Here is a 12,500-nt window from a genome sequence, read left to right as displayed (position 1 = left end):
ATTCGCACCCCACTCCTAGCCCCCAACCCCCAATATTTCCCCTGAAGCTGTTCGTAATCTGAGCAAGAGGAAGATATCTCACAGATACGAGATATCAATTAAGCCCTGGTGGCATGCAAATGATGGGTCGCAATTAACGCCCTGATAATCTCATCAGACAAACACCTCCGCTTTGCGGCTCACAAAAGCCTTCTCCTTTCTAAACGCGTCCATATCTGAACCCAAGCAACCATGAACGGGACTATTCTTCAAAGACAGTGAGAAGTTTGTAATGGTACCAGGGTGGAGGCGTTTAATTAACTACCGCAATGGTCTTTTTGCATTCTGGCTCCGCTTCTCCCACCCCCACCCCGCCTCCTCTCCACCGCTTCCACCACACACTCCTCCTCACATCCCCACCAACCCAGATTGTTTTATAGAAATCGTGGTCTAGTTGTTCGAGTCTCAATTTGCTTCGGTTGTAGCCTATATCTTGTGAGGTGCACTCCTTTATTCTTCGCATGAGAGTTTTTATTTATTTATTGGAGACCGTGTGCTCGGCGTTGCCAGGTGTTGTTCTATTCATGTTGGAATGTTGAAATCAAATTTTTAGGTTTTTTTCAAGTTTTTTTTTTGGGGGGGGGGGGTGGGAGGGAAACACTTTCCTTCACCCACAAAGGGATGGGGTAGGGATTATTTAATATTACCTTTCACATAGCTACAAATACTAAATAAGGCACTATAGAATTATGAAAAAAAACAAAAACCCAAAATTCCAACTTTTTTCAATGAATTCTTTTGCCTATCACACTTCCCGGGACTCACTGATGAACCTCTGAAGGTTTGACGAAGATCCGTTTGGCCATCTCTGAGAAAAATGGCGATATAGACAGACAGACACACAAATGGCTCTTTTGCAGTGTAGATGGTCTTGGAGTCTCGGGCAATGACGGATTAAGGGGGGGTGGGTGTTCATCACCCAGGGTCCAAGCGAAGAGGGCATGTGAGTGGGCGTGTGAGTGGGAAATACATTGGTGCCCAAACTATCATCAGGAGGCAATGCCCATATGGCCCATTTATACCATGTGAAGCCCACTCCCTCAACCTCGGCAGGAAAAGTGCCACCGAATACGACCTGGTGGTCCTCATATTCTTCAAAATTGTACATAAGTTGTATACATGTCTCTCTGCAGCAAGGTATTACGACTGAAGACTGCTTCGTGAAAAACTGAAGCCTTTGGGGCTGTCTGTTGTCAAGCAGCTTTCAGGTACTCAACGGTCAACAAGGTATGCAGCAGTGACAACCCTTCTCAAAGGTTACACTCCCACATGCGAAGTGTTGGAATACCTGGCAACTGATGTGGAACAGTAAATTTTGTGCCGGAATGAATCCCAGCCAATCCTTGACAAAGTGGGCGAACTGGATTTAGCAATATTTTGTCACAACCCGTCCAAAACCTTTTGAAATATCGTGCTACATATCATTTTTGGCCGTATCCCTCAATGATGAAGAATCAAATTTTAAAAAATCACATAAAAATCACATGATGAAGAGCACATACCTCCACCAGGCTGAACGGTTTACGTTTTGTATGCCGCTGATAGGGCAGATCTGAATCCGGACCTCAACCAAAATCGAATAAGTTTGTTCTTGTCACCTACCCAACACATCCACCAAGTTTTGTCATAACTCGTCCACAACATTGTGAGATATCATGTTGTATCCATAGTTTTTGGCCACATCTCTCAATGTTGAAGAATCACTTAAAAATTATAGTCTCCAGATTCAGATCTTCACCAAAATCTAATCAATTCGTCCTTGACACACACCCACCCTGTCCACCACATTTCATCCGACTCCATGTTTTTGAAATATCCCGCTCACAGACAAACAAACAGACAGACAGACAAACAGGGGTGAATACACAACCTTCGTCCACCTTCGGTGGTGGAGCTAACAATTAGGATATAATCGTGCAATGGTTTGATCTAATGAAGAGCTATCTATTCAACTGCATGGAAATATGGCAGATTATTTGCCCCTTTCCTCCCTCGAATGCTTTATCGTCTATACTCCAGACATGCTCTTCCGTCTTACTTCTCCTCGTTCCTCCCACATCTTTCTTCTACCGCTCTCCTTCCTTCTCTTCTTTTGCTCCATTTAAATTCAGTCATTTTATCCCACCCCGACTCCATCTCCCACCTTGTGGGTACAAAATAAATATGTGGACCTGTGGATGAATCCTATTTCAGATAACTTAGCCAGCCGGCTTTTGGGTTTGAGATGTGCCAAGTCTGCTCGGTTAGATTTCTTTTTCTAAATGTCAAGTGCATTGTTGTTTTCACCAATCGAATGCAGCAAATGTGTGGCAAAGGTTGAAAAAGGGGCATTGCAACATGGGTTACATGAATCCTTTCGTTTTATTTGTTTTGACATTAGAGATGCGGATTCATTTTGCCACAGTGGTGAATCAAGGCGTGAGACTCTGAAGAGGACAATTGGTTCTTCTGACGTTGTCCTTGAAAGCCGACGTGGCTATATCGAAAGAGTCGGATAGGTCACATTGGTGTGGAATGATGTATTTCTCCATAAGATCGAGGCTCAGCGAAGAGCGAGGTGACAGAGGGTATGCACTGACAGTAAGAGCAGCTGTGCAACTATCAGACACGATAAGCATAGGAATGGACACAGTCGAAAATACAGAATGGACTCATTCAATGTACATAGTCTAAAACTAAGTAAAGCAGGTGCGTATCAGATAAACATCATTATTGGACCAAGTAAGCAATCCTAGAGGACTGTCAACTCACTGTGCACACAATCCTTTTTTAAACATTATTTTTTATGATCTGAAGCTCGTAGTGAAGTTGTCTCACACACGCATGCACGCACACACGACGCATGAACACAAGATTGTTAAAGGAGCCAAAATGCAGCCACTGAGCTTGGTGGAAGTTCCGTCACTTCCTGGGGCACTCTGGGTACTAGCGACGTCACAACAATGGCACTGCATTTCTCACCATACTCAGTGGGGCATTTCCTAAGGACGGATTTCCTCCTCCCCTGGAGCCAACCTATGGGGATTGTCTTATCATTTTAAATGCTGCATGTCAAGCAAAGTAGCAGCATGTACAATTTTAAAGTCTTCGCTATCTCTCGGTTGGGGTTTGAACCGCTGACCTCACACACTCGGAGCGGGTGCTCTAACCATGACAGATTACACCACCGAGTCTGACACGAAGGTCACATTGCACATCATTCTGAGTAAACGTGTATTTACAAATGTATCTGTCAGAGAGGAGGTTTTATTCCATGTTAAGTAATCATGAATGTAATGTTTTGTGTTCGGGAATTTATAAAATAAATGTCTTTAGTCATCTAGGAACATAAGGGTCTTGCCATTGAAATGGTTAATATCCTGGCCTAACTTTACACACAGTCCTTGTCATTCACTGTCGTTTGGAGGTGCAGCACTTTAGAAGTTGGAAGCCATCTGCAGACGTGAGCTTCCACCGAAATCGATACTGTAGTGCAGCCATCATGGGTTGTTACCAAGGCTTTTGCGGATTGTTGTGATGTATCAATTATCTCTGGGCAGGGTACAGACTCTAGATCACTGGGAGAAAGATTAATGGATGGCTGAGAAAATAGCTTCACGCAACCCTCTCTCAGGCTCGTATGGTAAAAATCAGCAGGGTTTTCTCCTGTTGCGGATATCATCGGAGGAATTGCATGCTGCCAACACGAGACTTGATTGCGTAATACAGAACTCCGATGCTTTCAGTGTGAAGGAGGTAGATAAAAGGGGGTGTAAGAAGTTTTGAATGCTCGGCAGACTTTGAAGTTGTTCTTTTAGAAGGAGGAATGACTTGATGCAAAGTGAAAATATTATATATGAACAGAAAAGTGGATATTTCTTTTTCTTAACACAAGTTTTTGAATTTCTTCACGTCTTTGATGCTAGACCTCTGACACTACTACATTACAGTAATACCTTGCGAGCAGAAGCCCGTGGTAAAATACCATGATATAAAAAGTAAAAATGAAAGAAAAGGAAGCCTTTTTTTCTTGCACTGATTGACAGAGTTGAAAAAAATTGGAGGTTATATGTATTTCTTAACAGTAAAGAAAACAAAAATTTTCAGGAGCCATTTTTAGCCGGTACACCGCTCGGGTCCCATTTTTTTTATGTCTGAACAAATTATAATTTTCCCGTAGGTTTGGATTAATTTGAAGGACCTTTTACTGAATAGTTTTTTTTCTCCACAAGGAGCATTTTCATGTTTTAGTATGAGACAGACAGGCAGACAGCAATATATATATATATATATATATATATATATATATATATATATATATATATATATATATATATATATATATATATATATATATATATATATATATATATATATATATATATACACACACACACACACACAAAAATAGCAGGTAACTGCGGAACATTCGCACAATGTAAAATATGACTTCAAGACCTCAACCCCTCTCATAAACCCCAAGTCATCAATTCTCCCGACCAAACCTCGAGTTCTCAACCTCTCCCCCCCCATCCTGAAAGCTTTAATCTCCTACCCACTCCAGGCCTTCACACACCATCCCCACGACAACTCCTCAACCACTCAGTGTCAACCTCCCCCTCACAACTCTGTCCCATCTAGACTTTCCTCCCCACCTTCCGAACCCTAACTCCCTGTCCTCCTCATAAAAAATAAAAAAAAACTCATAAAAAACAAAAGGGAGTTCTTCCATGGATCATTACATATTCAGTATCGCGTCCCCACAATCACCAAGTTTGAAGTTGTCTTCCTTGGAACCTCCTTATCATTGCTAATCAATAAACGGCTATCTCAGTATTCTGGTGTATTTTGCATCACTGACAATCTCTCTAATTGCGTTTTTACCACATTTATAAAAGTAAGTAAATGAAATCAAACCCGCTTTCGATTCCTACCAACCCGTGTGCTTATTTACATCACGTAACATGACCATGCACATGTGAAATACAGCTTGTTGATAAAATCCTGGATTTGCACTCAATTCAACCTTGAAAACTCGGATGAAAATCAAAAGTTATTTTTTTTTTTTAATATAAGAGTTCAAATATTAATCGTGACTATTTTCTTTCCTCTGAATTGTAAAAACATACCTTTCGTGAAAGACGATGCGTTGTTCCTTTTTTAAATGATCTCAGCAGTCTTCATTGAAGAGGATGTGCTCCGAGATGCATCGCCCCCTACAGGAACACAATAAAATAACACTTTCGTTCATTTCAGCACCACAGAGATTGGAACCCAGATTCGAGGAGAAAGTTCAATGTTGACACGCACTTTTTGATTCAAGAAAAAAAAAAACGTACAGTGATGGTGATGAATCTTCCCTGATTTTTAAAGATGCTTCCGTGCTATACGTGCAGACTTGACCCATCGATGTGGTTGCACCTTGATGTCATCTGCATATAAATATTTGGGACAGGTATGCAGTCATTTCAGGACATGTGCTTTTACGTCTTCATCATTCGTAAACATAGCCACCCAGAAGTTTTTGGAGTGGTCCAAAGAGATGAAATTACAAGGTGATAACTCTGCACCGTATGGGGGATGATTTAAAAATTCTACACCCATTGCTGCGAGACTGGTAGTGATCACTTTTTTGATATAAGGGCAAGCATTATCATCCCTCCTGAAACACCATACCTGGCGTTGTCTGTTTCACTTGTCTCACTTCAACGTACGTCACAGGAGTACTGTGCACTGATTAATTTCCAACATTCAAGAAATTAATTAACATTTTTCGAATAATGTACTATACTCTGTTGCAGACTGTTGGTACTACTGAAGCACATTCTAGGCAAGGATTATACTGAGTAGTTTTCTATTGCTTTCCCAGCAGAAGTTACGGCAGGAATTTGGAATTTGGCCATGGTGTCGGCGATAGCTCACCTACACTTCGCAAAGGCTATTGTTGGATACTTAACGTCCATAAACTAATGCCGGCAGACAGGAATCCCATTTTACATCCATCCGAGGAACAGACACACATTGATGAATTGCCCTGCCTGTGAAACACCAGGATGACAGTTTATAGCTGGGTCGGGATTTGAACGCAGACTGGATAGCTTAGAGGCGAGTGCGCCATCCATTCAGCCCATAATCAACATTACTTAAACCATCAAGGTCCCAAAAGTTTCACATGACTGGTATTGATTCAACATAACTACATTTCTGGAAATTGCACATGACTATTTCTAGAAACGCAACATAACTATGATCATAAGTTCGGCTCGAAGATGATTTCTTTTTTGGTGGTTACTACCAAGAACCCCATACTGGTTCACTTAGGCTCTGCTATGAAGTGATGTACCCAGGACTCATCACATGTCAAAATCCTTTTCAAGAAAAACCCTCCCTCCCTCTGGTAGTGTTCCAAGGTTTCAATTGCAATGACCACATGAGATGCTTTTTGATCAACCGATGGTACTAACCTTGCACTGTATCTTAATAAATTTCAGGTGAGAATGAATGATTGTTTCCACACTTCAAACAATTACATTCGATCCTTCAGCAATTTCATGTACACTAATCCAGAAATTCTCCAAAAATCAACATGTTTAATGTTTGTTTGAGTGACAACAGTTGGTTACGTAAGAGACTGTTCAATATTGCTCATCAATTCACATCCATTTCAAAAATAAATGTCATCATCTAAACAAACAAACAAACAACACAAATACATACATCATCCACTTGTAAAGATGGTCCTCTGCGAATATCACCTGATTCGGTGGTTTCCTTAAAAATAAATTTAATGGTACACCTATAATGCAGGAGCTAACAGAGATTTGTACTACATCTCGAATACAAAAGGTTTGAGAGCTAAAGCCATTAGATGGTGGGATGGGGACCTCCGAATGGGCATTCTTAAGTTTTCCAATTGGTGCATTACGTAGAGGGCACTGCTTAAACTAGCTGCCAAAATCCATTGAAATTATATTTTGAGTACATGAATCAAACTGGTGCCACGAGTTTAATTTTGGCACTGTGATTACCAGGTATGTAATTCTTAAGTGACAGATTTGGTGCAAAATACATTTAGGAACAGCCTAAAGGGGGCACCACTGTCACGTTTAAATTACATTTTGAGTACATTATTGAAACTTTGTATGAATAATCTTTAGACAATCCTGATGAAGGATCAGTAATTCTTAAGTGACGCTTTTGGTGCAAAACCAATTTAAGAACGGCCTAAAGAGGGCACTATTTTTATCACATTTAAAACACATCTCAAGTACATCAATGAAACGTTGTAAAAATATTCCTTTGACCTTCCTAATGCAGGATCATTAGTTCTTAAGCAACCGCTTTGGTGCAAAACCCATTTAAGAAGGGTTCAAATATCAATTATGGTCAAATTCCTGTGAAGGAGGAAGTAAGATTGGTGTACTCAGGAACCAACATTTGCTACAGGTATCAAACTATTACATAACTGCATGGAAGATGACGAATCACTTGTGGGCCTACATGACGTCATATATACTGCCGGCTTAGCATGCAAGGATGGGTTCATGCAGCGTGTTGGTGATACATGTAGATCAGCTGTGCAGCATCGTTGGTTCTGTGATTCCCATTTCATCATTATGAATGTAGTAGTTACAGATATTTTACAACTGAGAGGCGAGTTTTATCTCGAGTTAGAGTAGTTCAGATAACATATATTAGGACCCTAAGCCAATAACTTATTGTGGCTTGTGGTTAAATCGACGAATTGTCCACGAGGAGGGGTTTAGTATATCCCATAATTCAGCCTACAATTCATGGATCCCTGGCCCATTCTTGACTGCATCGCCACGCACTGAGGTAACATTTGTTGAAGGTGACTGTTTTCGCTTTCTTTATTATTATATTCACGAATAATAATGTAAATCTTTTCTACCAGTAAAACAAGAAATGGTGTCAGCGAACAGCACTACTTATTACTCTCCACCACAGAGCTGTAGATGTGTCTCATCCCATTATCTATAATTTTAGAATTAACACCAGTATTGATAAACTCTGGTAATACTGGTATTGTGTCGTTTGTAATCCCTACTTTTTTTATTTTATAACATGTTTTTGAAGCGCATTTTTGCTAGTTATAGCTTATGAAATCCATTTCATTTCAGGTCATAGGCCAGTGAAACAGATATGGAATCATCTGATCCTTCCAACAATGATGTTCCTGCATCCAGGTGTTGTATTCTCCACATTGCCGGAAAGCCCTCAGCGAAGACCCCACGTTGTGTTGTTTTTCCATTCGTTAAGAAGAACTGGAGTACTGTGCAGGCTGCAGCTGAGAAAAGGCGTGCAAAACCCCAATTTCTGAAATCAGTGTACGATGACTTGGTTGTCAGCTTGCCTCAGAACCCGGATGAGAATGATGGGTATCATGTGGCCTGCGACCAGAAATTCACAGCCATTACATCAACAACCTCAGCTCCTGGAGATAGACCATCTGACCTTAGTGAGAGGAGTTTGCCTCATTTGCGTTCAAACGCAAGGGCAGATGACGAAGCTGAACCCTCGTCATCTGGAATACTTCCTGCAACTTGCCTTTTCTGCAATTCAAAGAGGAAGAAGAAAAAAGGTGGAGCTATCGAACTGTTAGGTTCGTGTGAGACATTAGAGGCTGGACATAAAATTCAAGAGGCCGCTGAGCAACTTCAGATGAAGCTATCCTTTCCAAGGTCGTTGGTGTAGACCTGGTTGCAAAAGAAGCAAAGTATCATCACTCATGCAAGAGTGCATTCTTACTTGCAGCCAGTAGAAATTCTAATACTAATGACATTCCACAGAAAAAGACAGTTGCAATTAGACATATCCATGAATGTGTTGAAAAGTCTGTAATTGTTGACAAACGTGCAGAACTGTTGACATCTGTTTGTCAACGTTATTTGGACTTTTGTTCATCTGCTGATGAGTCCCCTATGCATAAACAAAGTCTCATGTGAAACCTTAGAAATAAATTTGGGTCCAAACTCAAGATGCAGAGTCCAGCAGGTAAGAAATTGGGCAGCATTCTGTACAACGCAGAAATCGCTGATGATTCCGTACGAGTGGCTTATGACTACGCAGAGTCTGAAGAACGACTCCTCAACCAAGCAGCACTTATTTTGCGAAAGCAGCTGTTAAATGCTCCCCATAAAGACGTACCAGAAAATCCAACAATCGATGATGTCAGAGACGGTGACACAATTGTACTCCAACCCATGATGAACTTCTTCAAAGTTCTGTACACAGGCAACATATCTGACCAATGTGCAAAGCAGATAAAACGTCGAATTGTTTCAATAATTCAGGATGCATTGTTTGTTGTTCAAAGAGGCCGTGCAAAACCAGCAAAACATGTCACTCTGGGTATGGCTATCAGATCTATCACTGGTAGCAAGAAACTTGTTCAAGTTCTGAATAGGTTTGGTCATTGTCTTAACTATTCTTGCTTGGAAGAACTCGAAACAGCTACCGCTGAAGCGATCCAAGAGAGAAAAGAAGCTTGCCCTGAGAACACTTTGCCAGGACTTCCGATGGGACTCGCGTTTGACAATTTTGATGAAATGACCCAAACGTTTTGTTCTTGAAATATAAGTAATTGATAGAAAAGTTAAAATTGATAGTTTATTTGTTCTTCTATTCTATCAGATTCAAATTTCAATGCATTCTATATGTTTTAAATCTTTCATGTCTTAAAAGCATAGATGGTCTTATGATGTTAACAGAGAATATAAATCGGATTTTAACCATAATTTATCAGAACTTTCCTTAATTCAGAATGCAATGAAAAGCTTTATGTCTGATTGATTTTGCATATGTCACTGGTTGAGTTGTGAATACATGTATCGGATATGACTAACTGACTGATTGATTAGATTTCAATGCCCTACTTAAGCCCTTGTCACACCTTAACGATTTAGCCAGCGTACGGGAATCGATCAAAATGTATGTAAAACGCTGACGTACGCTGAACTATTGATGTTTTTTTTTCAGTTTTGGGCGTATATTAACGAGTTGGACGTATGCATAACGTATTAGTAACGTACACATAACGTTTCGATAACTTATAGATAACTTATACCAACGAATGCTTAGCGTGTTGTTGGCGTTCACAACTTATGCCCAACGATAGTCTAACTTATGCATAGCGCGGCAGAGTATCGGCAGAAAATTAGTTACTTCCCTTGGCAGCGAACAGGTTAATAATATTTTGTATTTATCTATATTCTCTTTATGTTATAAGTGTGGTCATTACCTTTGATCATAAATAAAAACAAAACTGCTGTTAATTTTTATATAGAAAGTTATACATATATATATATATATATATATATATATATATATATATATATATATATATATATATATATATATATATATGTATATATATATATACATATATATATACATATATATATATGTATATATATATATACATATATATATATATATATATATATACATATATATATATATATATATATATATATATATATATATATATATATATATATATATATATATATATATATATATACATATATATATATATATATATATATATATATATATATATATATATATATATGTTGTTGTGGATTTCCGCCACTCCGGCGTGCGGGTGACCGCTTTAAGCTAATTGCGGCCGCGTGCCCACCGACCGTGACCGTGGCAATCCAGTCGCAGCTTTCGGATCAACGCCAAAATCCAGCTATGGGTGTGTTTTTAACCACACCACAACCTTGTCAATGCTCTGCCGATCACCGAATGCTACAGGGTCGATCGCCGATTTGTCGATTTACCTAATTATTCGCGTGGACAGACTACCGAGAGGTTGTACCTCAACGGGACCTGCTCAGAAACGAGCCGCTTTAAGCAGCTCTTTCCGTCTGCGATTGCCAAGCGGTTTATTATTGCCAAGCCCCGTTGGACCCGATTATCTTATCGGCTATTAATAACCAGCTGTTCTTTCCGAATGCAATTATGGCAGTTCAATGGAGGAAGGGACGCAACGAGCAGGTGAATATTCAAACAATGCGGACATTTATTTGTACATGCACATATGCAAGCAAGGCAATGAATGGGGGTAAGGGACAAGACACATGCAATAAGACCTACAGCCATTGTCTATTATAATTTAGTTGCACTGATAACAATTCTCTACTTAAGGGACAAGGCGCCACAGACTTCCATGCAAAAACCCCAGAAAAGAAAAGGGAGAACTGGGCCCATAGGCCTTTAATGTTCCTCGGAGCTTGGAAGACCGGAGGAGCTCCGCGAGGCTGTGCAGGTTACCTTGTCGCCCTGGAGACGACTCGATGGTTCTTTCGGTAGGGGACCCTCCATATGTTTCGTCATCAACACGGCAGTTGGTGTAACGGCGGCCTGGTTGGTCCAGGCCTTGCCGTGCGGCCTGGTCGATCGGGCCTGGACGACAATGCCTCAGAGGAGCGAACGGGCCTTGGTCTTTTGGAGTTAATGCTCTTTTAAGAGCCTGCTCACTCCTCAGCGTCGCTCGGACCGTCCCGGTGCCTGATCACTTCGGACCGTTATGTCGCTGGCTGGCGACTTCTCTCCGGCTGGCGTCTTCACTGCCACCTCCACTGACCAACAACTCTGCACTGCACTGCAGACTCGACCCGACTCCAGGCTCCAAACTCCACCGGACTCCAACGATCGACAGCTCTGCACCCTGTGACGGCCCAGCCCAACTCCGATCTCCAGAGCTCCACTCCGAACTGCAGACTCAACTCCGAATTCCGTACTCAACTCCTCAACTGGTTTCTCGGCGTTTCATCGGGTTCAGGGGTGGTGTTTGGTCTTTTAGCTTCGACCCTTCACCCCCGACTGGCTCCGCCCCTTTTGTCATTCTGATCCGATCTTGCCATCAAACGCGGACGTGGTAGGAATCACCGGCTTTCGCTCCAACGAGGAAGCCGTCGTGTTTGTCGGCGGAGATGTTGTTCGTTTGTGGCTGCCGTTGCTGGCGAAAAGATGGCGGCGCCGTGGAGATGATGGTGAGGAGAGGTTGTTCGTTTGTTGAAATGGTTGTGGTTGGTGAAAAGATGGCGTTGTTTGTGGAGATGATGGTGAGGAGATGTTGTTCGTTTGTTGAAATGGTTGTTGTTGGTGAAAAGATGGCGTTGTTTGTGGAGATGATGGTGAGGAGATGTTGTTCGTTTGTTGAAATGTTTGTTGTTGGTGAAACGATGGTGTTGCTTGTGGAGATGATGGTGAGGAGATGTTGTTCGTTTGTTGAAATGGTTGTTGTTGGTGAAAAGATGGCATTGTTTGTGGAGATGATGGTGAGGAGATGTTGTTCGTTTGTTGAAATGTTTGTTGTTGGTGAAAAGATGGTGTTGCTTGTGGAGATGATGGTGAGAAGATGTTGTTCGTTTGTTGAAATGGTTGTTGTTGGTGAAAAGATGGCGTTGTTTGTGGAGATGATGGAGAGGAGATGTTGTTCGTTTTAAAAT

The 12,500-nt window shown here is 41.1% G+C and overlaps 1 long non-coding RNA gene and 1 pseudogene across 1 annotated transcript in view; one reads left to right on the top strand and one right to left on the bottom strand.

Annotated features, from left to right (window-relative positions):
* The window catches only part of LOC147032570 (uncharacterized), a 64,243-nt gene extending 58,475 nt beyond the window's left edge, over window positions 1-5,768 (bottom strand). The window contains exons 1-2 of the long non-coding RNA XR_015052111.1: window positions 5,358-5,768; window positions 5,148-5,234 (exon numbers count right to left, since the gene is read on the bottom strand). This is a non-coding gene — a long non-coding RNA (uncharacterized LOC147032570). The remainder of the gene's footprint in view (window positions 1-5,147; window positions 5,235-5,357) is intronic.
* A 30-nt stretch (window positions 5,769-5,798) lies between these two features.
* LOC147032569 (uncharacterized) lies at window positions 5,799-9,611 on the top strand (annotated as a pseudogene).
* The last annotated feature ends 2,889 nt before the right edge of the window (window positions 9,612-12,500 follow it).

Source organism: Eptatretus burgeri, chromosome 2, assembly GCF_056783735.1.
Source record: "Eptatretus burgeri isolate ZD-2024b chromosome 2, Ebu_testis_v1, whole genome shotgun sequence".
Taxonomy (NCBI): Eukaryota; Metazoa; Chordata; class Myxini; order Myxiniformes; family Myxinidae; genus Eptatretus; species Eptatretus burgeri.
The sequence above is the reverse complement of the archived record's forward strand: the minus strand, read 5'-3'. Positions and strand labels throughout refer to the sequence as shown.